The sequence below is a fragment of the Vulpes lagopus genome, chromosome 18, assembly GCF_018345385.1.
Source record: "Vulpes lagopus strain Blue_001 chromosome 18, ASM1834538v1, whole genome shotgun sequence".
In the NCBI taxonomy this organism is placed as follows: domain Eukaryota; kingdom Metazoa; phylum Chordata; class Mammalia; order Carnivora; family Canidae; genus Vulpes; species Vulpes lagopus.
This window is the reverse complement of record NC_054841.1, coordinates 47,034,116-47,046,478: the sequence shown is the minus strand read 5'-3', so window position 1 is coordinate 47,046,478 and position 12,363 is coordinate 47,034,116. Positions and strand designations below refer to the sequence as shown.

The window sequence follows — 12,363 nt, the reverse complement described above, 5'->3', positions numbered from 1 at the left end:
ACCCTGCGAAATGAAGAAGGGGTAGTGGAAGGGGAAGTGGGCGGGGTTTGGGGTGACTGGGTAATGGGCACTGAGGGGGGCACCTGGCAGGATGAGCACTGGGTGTTATGCTAAATGTTGGCAAATTGAACTCCAATAATAATAATAAAAAACCTAGTCTATTGTCATCAACCAACCTGAGTTTCGTTTTTGGTGAGTCATAGAAACTGTACCAGGTGAGCTGTCTCAAGAAGAAAACTTTATTCGCAGCAAATAAGTTGATCACAGGGAATGGTTTCAAAAGCAGTGACTCTGAATACAGATGAATGGGTTCTTTTTGATTAGGGTTAGGATGAATATTTCAATAGGGAAGACTTGTCATCACGTGCAGAGGTGGGCTTGTACCTTAAGGAAACACGCCTATACATTATTGTATATTATTAAATGAGGCTGAGTTTCCTCCTTGGGTGGAGATTTTAGTATTATAATGAGGTAAAGGTAGTCCTGGGTCATTCTAGAGGTCAGTCCCTGGTCCATCTGTGCAAGCGAGAGTCAGGGGTGGTGGTCTCAAAAGGTCTGGGTGGTCTAGGCTGGCAGGAGGTCTGTCACTTGACAGGTGTTTTCTGGTTTCATTTGCCAGAGTTAGGAGGAGAAGCTAGAAAGAAGAGTTTAAGAGAAATATAAGACAAAGGTTAGTGAGTGCAAGCTGGTGGGCAGTAAAGTTCAGGTGTTAGGGAACACCGCAGGACTGTCCTCCACTTCAGATGCCAACTGCAAGTAGTGAGTTCCCAGATTACCGATACTTTTGTCCAATTTAGCTACAGTTGGGGGGTTCTCATGACCTCCCATTCAGTTTTGAGAATATTCTGTAACAGCTCAAAGAAATCAGGGAAACACTTTATGTACTGTTGCTGGTTTATGATAAAACATACAAATTATTAAAAAGAAAACCATAGGCCAATAATGCCATCACCTAGGTTAAGGCCCAAAGTCAATAGACCAAGGCTTAATAACTAGCCTTGCTGCAGATTCAGCCTTCCCCAGAATGCAGCATCCACTGCTTAGTCAGGAACTTTGTGGTCACCACCAATAAGATAATCTGTCACAGGGACCCTCTCCAATCCCAAAGGAAAATGAGGTAATCCACCTACTAAGACCCCTCTGTCCCAAAATGAAGAGGACCTCACCTGAAATAGTCCTCTGCTTTTTTTTTCTGTTTATGACTTCTTTGCCCTGCCTTAAAAAAAAACCTTTCCATATCTGTAGTCCATTTGGAGCTCCCCTCTACTGGCTGGACAGTATGCTACCTGATACATGAATTGATTAATAAGCCAATTAGGTCTTTACAATGTATTCAGTTGAGTTTTTGTTATTTAACAAAATAAGCAGCCAGGTGAAAAGGTGCACACATTGAGGTCAGGAAGGGTCTCGAGCCCAGGAAGTGCTATATCTGTGGAGCTTGGGGTACATCTCCCTTTGAGTACATAGGTGTGTTCACCAACTCAGAAACCCTCTGAACCCCACTGTGTAGGGTATTTACAGAGGTTCCATTACATAGGTATGATTTATTAAATCATTGGCTTATGATGATTCACTCAATCCCCAGCTTATCTGCCCTGCCAGGAGGTGAGGGACAGGGCTGAATGTTCCAACTCCCTGACAAGCACCATCTTTCAATCATCACCACCTCATTAGGATAAACTCAAGTATGGTTGAAAGGGGCTTATTATGAATAACCAAAGATAGTCTTCTCAGCCTCATCACCCAGGAAATTCCAAATATTTACTGACCCTTATGCTAGAAACCAAGAACAAGGACCAAATATAAATTTCTTATTATATTAGCATATCCCATTGAGATGGGCTGGATTAGGACTCTTAGTTTTCAATAAACAACCGCTTTGAGGTAGCTTAAGTCAAAATGAATGTGTGTCTTTGAACCCAAAGTCACAACTGATAATGGGTCAGAGCCAAATGCATGGCAAGCAGGATACTTCCTTCTGGCCATTTCACACATTCCTTGTGATCTTAGAAAACTCAGTGGGTATAAGTCCATGGCCCCATTTCTTTTATTCAAGAGATCACTCAAATTGACGAAGAACCTGAGTTCAATCCTTAATTCCTAGAATAAGACCCTGATCACTCTAGCTGAGTGAAAGCACACTGGAGTCCAATGAACAATGGCTGGCATTGAGAAGTTATACTGAATTGAAATGTAAGGCAGGTGAGGCACACCTCCGATTGTTGGTGGAGGATGAATATGGTAGTGGCATGCTGGACAAACATCCCAGGAGATGCCTGCAGTATTCTGTCTTTGGAATGAAAGTTTGGTACTGAATGATCAACAAGATTCAGGGGAGTAGAAAACTAAAAATGAGAAACACTGCCTTTTTGCTACATGCCATGTGGCTTGTTTCAGCTTACATCATAGGTGCATTATCCACAGTACAAGACTGGAGGTTCTTGCAGTAAGAAACTGCATTGTCTGGTGTTGTGGCAAACACTAAATATTCTACTGAGGCTCAAAAATAAGCAACAATTACATCAGCACCATGGCTTTTTCATTACTGATACTAGTATGGAAGCTATCCTCATGTCTTAAATAATCCCCAAGTAATCAAAACAAGGTACAATATACTTGGAAAATCCATTTGTTTTGCTGCTGGGGAATGCTGTAGTGTGGAGAAGTGAGGCATATGAGAATGATTTATGTAAGGAACTTTTTTTTTATAAGTAGAGAAAGAATCCTTCCTTCTGTTTTATTTGACTATAAATTAGATTTTTATGAACCTAGCAGAGGCCATGGCCATCTGCATCCTCATTCCACTCAGGATAGCATCCATCCTTAAGCCAGAGAAACAGTGACAAGTTACCAGGAATCCACTTGCAGTCTGAATTATCAACAATTTAAAGTTGTGTCACAACATTACAGCAGCTGGACATGAAGCTAGAGTCAAGATGAGGAAGTCACATCATGTGTGCTATGTCCCACACCTGTCCATATGACCCCTGTTGTCCCAACAATAAGCCTTCGGGTGTTAAACTAGATCACGGAGCAGCAGGTAACCACTGAGCTGCTCAATGCAAGATGTCATGAGAGATGTGCATTTAGTATGGTTCTGGCACAAAAATAGACAGACCAATGGGACAGAATTGAAAGCCCAGAAATAAACACTCACATATATGGTCAATTAATAATTGGCAAGGGAGTCAAAGATACTCAGTAGGCAAAGGATGATCTCTTCCATAAATGGTGTGGAGAAAACTGGAATTCACATGCAGAAGAATGAAATTGGACCCCTTATCTTACCCAGGGAACAAAAATTCTCTCAAAATGTATTAAAGACTCAAACAAGGCCTAAAACCATAAAACTCAGAAGAAAACATGAAGGAAATCTCCTCACTATTGGTGTTGGCAATGATGTTTTTGGATACGACATCAAAAGCAGAAACAATAAAAGCAAAACTTCACAAGTAGGGCTAAATTAAAGAGTTTCTGCACAGCAAGAGCAACAAGAGAATGAAGAGCCAGTCTGCCATGGGGAGAAATATTTGCAAACCCTATATCTGATAAGAAGTTAATATCGAAAATATATAAGGAGCTCATACAATTCAATAGCAAAAAAAAAAAAAAAAAGGAAAGAAAAAAGAAAAAAAGAAAGAAAAAATGCATCCCCACCCAAATGAACAGAGGGACTAAAGCATTTTTCCAAAAGAGGCATTACAAATGGTTAACAGATACTTGGGACAACTTTTGTAAATGGTGTGGAGATTGGATTCAATTATAAACACATCAGAGAAAGAATGTTTATTATCTGTGGAACAACAAGATCTGACTTAACCTTTTCAAGAAACAGAAGGCCAGGCAAGGTTTGCTTCTTTCCAGGATCAGAGGGCTATTGGCCAGATCCCCTGGAAGCTCAAAAGCAGTGCTGAGGCTGGAAGAGATGAACAGGAAAGGACTGCAATGTGTGGGTATGGCTGTGGGATTGTATCCTGAGCTTCACTAAGGAGGAGCCATGTTTCCTGAAACAGCCCATCCCCATTATGACCCAAAGGAAAGGGTGTGATCAATATCCTCTTCTAAAGGGATGGGAAATGGCACTGTTCCCTGCACTCACACACTGTTTTCTGGCTCAACAAGAAAGAGCAGGCCGTCCCAGTCTCTGCTCACCATCTGTGTCCGAGAAGGTGGACACTGCTAGTTTACCTTTTACCTTCAAGGAAAATTCCAGCACTTACAAAGTATATGTTAAGAATATATATATATATATATATATATATATATATATATATATATATTAATATGGATACACTCTGCTTCCAAGGTACTTATGGCCTAAAGTTCAGAAAATGTCCTCAATTCTCTCTCATACTTGAGGCCCACTTCAAACATCTTGGCAGAAAAGTGGTCAAAGGATGTACTCTGACAGGTCTAGATAATCTGCAAGCACTTAACATAAGGAATGTGGATTCAGGATTTTTCTGAATTCACGAAGTTAATTAAGGATTGAAAGTGCTCTGTGTTTTAGTTTATCTGTTCAACAACAGCTAATGATCATTAACAAGAAGCATATAAGTGACAATATTTGTCCAAACCATTGTCCTTTCTTTCTTTCCTTTCTTTCTTTCTTTCTTTCTTTCTTTCTTTCTTTCTTTCTTTCTTTCTTTCTTTCTTTCTCTCTCTCTCTCTCTCTCTCTTTCTTTCTTTCTTTCTTTCTTTCTTTCTTTCTTTCTTTCTTTCTTTCTTTCTTTCTTTTTTTAAGATCTTAGTTTTAAACAATCTCTATACCCAGTGCAAGGCTAGAACTCATGACTCCAAGATCAAGAATCACAGGCTCTATTGACTGAGTCTGACAGGCACCTCACCATTTGTCCTTTCTAATAGGTTTAAGTCCTATCATCTTTGAGGATATCCTGCTTATCCACAGTATACTTACAAAGCAGGAGTTAGCTCTGGGCACAATAGTTTTCTTCATAATGTGACAGATATCCATTTCCCCATAATGCTAACTTCTCAGATGCCTACTCCTTGTCCTTAACGAAGGCTAAATCCATCAGTTACATTTCTAGACATTGTCCACATTTAAGCCCTTTCAGAACTGCTGATTCTATGGCACAGGAACCCATGCATAAATTAGCCACAATGTGTACTTGCATCTCATCCAACAGTTCAGGCTCCTGGGTTTCTTTCCAGCCAATTATACTTTGGTTTTCAACTTTGCTGTAGGAACATGTTACCTTCCGGATGGAAACACTGCACCATCTCTAGCTATCCACATTTGAATCTTTGGTATTTGTGGGGAAATACACATTCAGTGCTGAAGCCCCAAAATCTGCACTAAGCTAAAGGAATGTGGCAGCACAGCTCCAGCCTTCAAATCTTGTGATCATAAGGATCCTTGCTGGAGATGCAGACACTCAGGCCCCTGCCATGGCTTTTCCTAGAAAAACAAACACATAGAGAGACACATGACTAGGACAGGACTCATAATTTAGGACTCTGAGCTCCTTTACACAACTCAGTTTCCTGGCGCCTACATGAAGAATCCAAACATGAAAGCCACTATTGTCCTCTTCTAATTAGATAGAATCCAGGACATGACTAGGCTTTAAAAATGAGATTCTGCAAGAGCTTCTGCTTACCTGTTTCTGTCCAGTCTGGACACAAGGGTCCTCGGGTCCTTGTAGTAATACTCAGGAGAGGAAAAAAACAAGTCACATATTCTTTAATTTGGAGCACTTTGCATTTTATAGAGCATTAGTGAGCTTGTGCTATGGAAAGGAAACATTAGATTGTGTAGTCTCTCTGATTCTAATACACACCCTGTTTCTGTCATATTTTTTATGTTCCTGAAATTGAGATGCAATCAAAGTTTAAATTTAATGTTATGCTCCTTTCTCTTAAAAGAAAAAGAAAGAAAAACCCTGCTACTAAGTTGATTTTCTTCCATTTAACAGTGTCCAAATTAAGGAAGTATGCCATGTGCGTTTAACTATACAATTAATTTAAACGTAAAATAACTTAAAAAGGTGATTCTAAATGGGTTCTGCCACAAGCATTCCACTTTTCCTAGATGAAGGAAAATTTCCTGTTTTCAATCATACTGCCTTTTCCTTATTTTTGGTTCTGCTCTTCTCATCCATTTCTTGGCCCAACCTGATCTTATCTGGACCATCACATTGCTGTTTTAAGCAAGGTCCCTTGTTAATATTTGCAAAAAAAGAGTTCTTATTCTATGACTATGATCATGAACATTCACTAAAAGAAAAAAAGTATATTTTTAATATATATATTTTAATATATATATATATATATATATTTTTTTTTTAGAGAAAGAGTGAGTGTGAGTAGGGGGTGGAGAGGTAGAGAGAATCCTGAGCAGGTTCCATGCTCAGCAAGGAGCCCTGTACAGGGCTTGATCTCACAACCCAGAGATTAGGACCTGAGCCAAAATCAAGTATCAGGTGCTTAACTGACTGAGCCACCAGATGCCCCAGAAAAACAAACTTTTAACTAATTTCTTCAGTGGTTTGCTTGTGCCTATGTTGTTGTAAATGTCAGCTGCCTATAGACATTTCTGGAATTGGCTCCTGCAAATGATTTGCTTAAACCTGAAGTCAGTTCTTAAACCCAAAGGCTGTTGAACTTTTGCTACACTATTTTTTAAATTTTTTTATTGGAGTTCAATTTGCCAACATTTAGCATAACACCCAGTGCTCATCCTGCCAGGTGCCCCCCTCAGTGCCCATCACCTAGTCACCCCAAGCCCTTGCCCACTTCCCCTTCCACTACCCCTTCTTCATTTCCCAGGGTTAGGTGTCTTTCATGTTCTGTCATCCTCACAGATATTTTCACTCATTTACTCTCCTTTCCCTTTATTCCCCTTCACTAATTTTTATATTCCCCAAAAAAATGAGACCATATAATATTTGTCCTATTCCGATTGATTTATTTCACTCAGCATAATACCCTCAAGCCCCTCCACGTCGAAGCAAATAGTGGGTATTTGTCGTTTCTAATGGCTGAGGAATATTCCATTGTATACATAGACCACATCTTCTTTATCCATTCATCTTTCGATGGACACCGAGGCTCCTTCCACAGTTTGGCTATTGTGGACATTGCTGCTAGAACATCGGGGTGCAGGTGTCTCGGCGTTTAATTGCATCTGAATATTTGGGGTAAATCCCCAACAGTGCAATTGCTGGGTCGTAGGGCAGGTCTATTTTTAACTCTTTGAGGAACCTCCACACAGTTTTCCAGAGTGGCTGCACCAGTTCACATTCCCAACAGTGTAAGAGGGTTCCCCTTTATCCACATCCTCTCCAACATTTGTGGTTTCCTGCCTTGTTAATTTTCCCCATTCTCACTGGTGTGAGGTGGTATCTCATTGTGGTTTTGATTTGTATTTCCCTGATGGCAAGTGATGCAGAGCATTTTCTCATGTGCATGTTGGCCATGTCCATGTCTTCCTCTGTGAGATTTCTCTTCATGTCTTTTGCCCATTTCATGATTGGATTGTTTGTTTCTTTGCTGTTGAGTTTAAGAAGTTCTTTATAGATCCTGGATACTAGCCCTTTATATGATAGGTCACTTGCAAGTATCTTCTCCCATTCTGTAGGTTGCCTTTTAGTTTTTTTGGACTGTTTCTTTTGCTGTGCAGAAACTTTTTATATTGATGAAGTCCCAATAGTTCATTTTTGCTTTTGTTTCTCTTGCCTTCATGGATGTATCTTGCAAGAAGTCGCTGTGGCCAAGTTCAGAAAGGGTGTTGCCTGTGTTCTCCTCTAGGATTTTGATGGACTCTTGTCTCACATTTAGATCTCTCATCCATTTTGAGTTTATCTTTGTGAATGGTGCAAGAGAGTGGTCTAGTTTCATTCTTCTGCATGTGGATGTCCAATTTTCCCAGCACCATTTATTGAAGAGACTGTCTTTCTTCCAGTGGATAGTCTTTCCTGCTTTGTCCAATATTAGTTGGCCATAAAGTTGAGGGTCCACTTCTGGGTTCTCTATTCTGTTCCATTGATCTGTCTGTTTTTGTGCCAGGACCACACTGTCTTGATGACCACAGCTTTGTAGTGCAACCTGAAATCTGGCATTGTGATGCCCCCAGCTATGGCTTTCTTTTTTAAAATTCCCCTGGCTATTCGGGGTCTTTTCTGATTCCAGACAAATCTTAAGATGATTTGCTCCAACTCTCTGAAGGAAGTCCATGGTATTTTGATAGGGATTGCATTAAAAGTGTAAATTGCCCTGGGTAGCATGGACATTTTCACAATATTGATTCTTCCAACCCATGAGCATGGAATATTTTTCCATCTCTTTGTGTCTTCTTCAATTTCTTTCAGAAGTGTTCTATAGTTTTTAGGGTATAGATCCTTTACCTCTTTGGTTAGGTTTATTTCTAGGTATCTTATGCTTTTGGGTGCAATTGTAAATGGGATTGACTCCTTAATTTCTCTTTCTTCAGTCTCATTGTTAGTGTAGAGAAATGCCATTGATTTCTGGGCATTGATTTTGCATCCTGCCACACTGCCAAATTGCTGTATGAGTTCTAGCAATCTTGGGATGGAGGCTTTTGGGTTTTCTATGTAGAGTATCATGTCATCTGCGAAGAGGGAGAGTTTGACTTCTTCTTTGCCAATTTGAATGCCTTTAATGTCTTTTTGTTGTCTGATTGCTGAGGCTAGGACTTCTAGTACTATGTTGAATAGCGGTGGTGAGAGTGGACATACCTGTCTTGTTCCTCATCTTAGGGGAAAGGCTCCCAGTGTTTCCCCAGTGAGAATGATATTTGCTGTGGGCTTTTCGAAGATGGCTTTTAAGATGCTGAGGAATGTTCCCTCTATCCCTACACTCTCAAGAATTTTGATCAGGAATGGATGCTGTATTTTGTCAAATGTTTCCTCTGCATCTAATGAGAGGATCATATGTTTCTTGGTTTTTCTCTTGCTGATATGATGAATCACTTTGATTGTTTTACGAGTGTTGAACCAGCCTTGCATCCTGGGGATAAATCCCACTTGGTCATGGTGAATAATCTTCTTAATGTATTGTTGGATCCTATTGGCTAGTATCTTGTTGAGAATTTTTGCATCCATGTTCATCAGGGATATTGGTCTATAATTTCCTTTTTGGTGGGGTCTTTGTCTGGTTTTGGAATTAAGATGACGCTGGCCTCATAGAACGAATTTGGAAGTACTCCATCTCTTTCTATCTTTCCAAACGGCTTTAGTAGAATAGGTATGGTTTCTTCTTTAAACTTTTGATAGAATTCCCCTGGGAAGCCATCTGGCCCTGGACTTTTGTGTCTTGGGAGGTTTTTGATGACTGCTTCAGTTTCCTCCCTGGTTATTGGCCTGTTCAGGTTTTCTATTTCTTCCTGTTCCAGTTTTGGTAGTTTGTGGTTTTCCAGAAATGCGTCCATTTCTTCTCGATCGCCTAATTTATTGGTGTAGAGCTGCTCATAATAAGTTTCTAAAATCGTTTGTATTTCCTTGGTGTTGGTGGTGATCTGTCCTTTCTCATTCACGATTTTATTGAGTCTTTTTTCTCTCTTTTTTTAATAAAGCTGGCTAATGGTGGATCTATCTTATTAATTCTTTCGAAGAACCGACTCCTGGTTTTGTTGATCTGTTCCACAGTTCTTCTGGTCTCTATTTCATTGAGTTCCTCTCGAATCTGTTTTAATTTTCTTCTGCTGGGTGTAGGGGTTACTTGCTGTTTTTTCTCCAGCTCCTTTAGGTGCAAGGTTAGCTTTTGTATTAGAGTTATTTCCAGTTTTTGGATGCATGCTTGTATTGCGATGTATTTCCCCCTCAGGGCTGCTTTTGCTGTATCCCAAAGATTTTGAACAGTTGTATCTTCATTCTCATTAGTTTCCATGAATCTTTTTAATTCTTCCCTAATTTCCTGGTTGACCCTTTTATCTTTTAGCAGGATGGTCTTTAACCTCCACGTGTTTGAAATCCTTCCAAACTTCTTGTGGTTTAGTTCTAGTTCACAGCATTATGGTCTGAACATATGCATTTTATGCATAACTTTTATGGCGGGGATGATATTTAACTAAATGACACAGATGTCACAGAATTACACTCAAATTATGAATCTCACCTAATGTAAATTGTCAATAAAAGCACTTCAAAAGTCCACAAGGGCAATCTTTCACTGATCTACTGTCAAAAACCCAAATTTGATGACCCATTATTTAAGCGAGCCTGTAGAGAAATGGACAGTCTGGTACAAGGGTATAAACTGGCTCAAACCCCACAGAAGGCAGTTTGGCACAATCTACTAAAATTAAATTGCAGAAACTCTTATTCAGCCAAAAATAATTCTTACCTGATACTCATCTGTGTGCACACTTGAGCTTATTTACTACTTTGTATATACTTACAAATGATGTAAACCCAAATATCATATAATGGCACTTTAGCCTCTGCATCAATGAAGATGGCCTTCATGGAAGGACCAGAACACATCGTTATCTATGTAATAGTATACATAGTCTCCATGTTTTCACCTTAAAATAAGAAAAAGATGGTGAATCATTATACTCATTTGCTGTGTACACTTTAAAAAACTAGATACACAAGACTAGTAGCAATGATTATGGGGGAAGGATTTAGAGTTGGGCCAATGGGGGAGAAATGGAAGTCTATGGCCTAAAGAGCAGTGCAGTTTCCTGTCCTCATAGTCCAGTGTTATCTGGTTCAACGATGACCTGGGGAAAAATACAATTTCATACTGGGTGGGTGCTGGGTGACAAGCCAGACACTAAGGGAGCTAAATGCTGGTCCAGAGCCAACAAAGGGAAGGTTCCACTACAGCTGGTACTACCCATTCAGCTCCCACTCCTCTTAGCAGAGGCTAAGATCCCACAAGCTGGCCGAGTCAAATCACACTTCCCGGCCGGTAAAAATTTAAAACGACAGAAAGGAAATGGATCAGTTGTTTAATTAGGTTCTTTGTAAGAAATTTAGAACACCAATTTGTGAGGGTAAACTCCATTTGTGAGAGAAAACACAGAGGGGAGATAGCCCTGAAGCTGAGGAACAGCTTTGATTTTTGGCAGAATTTGCGAGTTCACAGCTTTCTAATCAACCTTGCCCTGCTCTGTAATCTCGTATTTCTCCTTCTCTGTGTCAAAAATCTCCCCTTCCTGGTGTCTGGGTTAACACAGCTTCTTCTTTTTGAAATAAGCGTCAGTGAGATGTTTGGGGATTTTCACACTGCTGATACCAATTTTGGTGGAAGTGGCAATGACAAATTTCTGGTGTGTTCTATGCAGAGGAACTTGGTTGAGGGCCAGAGGTCCAGTCACAAGTAGCAGGCCACTGCTCAGTTGCTTGAGGAAAACTACTCTCTTGCCTCTGTGGCACCCAGTGAGGATGATCAAAATGGTCCCACGAGTGATGCTAGCTCGCAACTTTCTCACCTGATGATTGAAAGGTTTTTATGGCTCAACAGCTTTCGAGGCACATCTTCAGTAGGATAGTACCTAGGCATTTTGCGAAGTTTACCACCATTCTTGTCACCATGAACCGGTTTTATAACAGTAGCAGGAACCTTCTCCTTCTTTTTCTTTTCAACCCTGAATTTAGCTGCCAAATACTTCCTCTTATACATGGCTTTTCTGGAATACATAGTCCATCAGGAATATTTGCCAATTCCTCCGACTAGGACAGGGTTTCGGCTGCAGTGGGGCTTCCCTTATTTGGCATTTTAGCTTTGAGGTTACCCTTCTTTGCCTTGCCACCAGCAACAGCCTTCTTGGCTTCAGGTTTCTTCTCCTTAGTATTGGGCTTCTCGGCTTTTTCGCCTGCCACCTTGCAAGATGGAAAAGACCATTTTCCAAATTCTGCAGGCATTTGCTTTTGGTTTCCACAAACTCCCATACCTTTTGCTAACTTTCATTTAATTGAATCTTTTTGTCCATTAGGCAATGTTACTCACTTTTAGGTAATGAGATATCATGTTATGAGTTTTGAATAGTACCCACTGCTTTGTGCATCAACTCTGTAATGAGTATTTTGGAGTAGAGGAAATGCTTTCATCATTCAGAATTATAGGTGATTATCCCACAGATGCATCTGTTGTGATCCACACCGGGGATAGATAGGGGTGCTGTGAAAACCCATACACCACTGAGCCTTGTCAGATCATTAAGCAAGCTCTGAAGACATCATACCCCCTTGGGTCTATGGGCTATAAGCCTCTGATCCAGCGACACGATGATCTTTACTCTTGGCATGCTCCATGATCCTTTCTTGCTATTTGCAGCTTCTTTAAACTTAAATTTGCCAGTCAGTAACTAAGATGAAACCCTGTTCAAATCACTGTGCTGTTTCCTCCACCTTCTGCCCAGGGAGAAAGTCA

General features: G+C 40.3%; 1 pseudogene; it reads right to left on the bottom strand.

The window, feature by feature from the left end:
* Positions 1–10,925: 10,925 nt before the first annotated feature.
* Positions 10,926–11,882, bottom strand: LOC121477880 (annotated as a pseudogene).
* Positions 11,883–12,363: the final 481 nt, after the last annotated feature.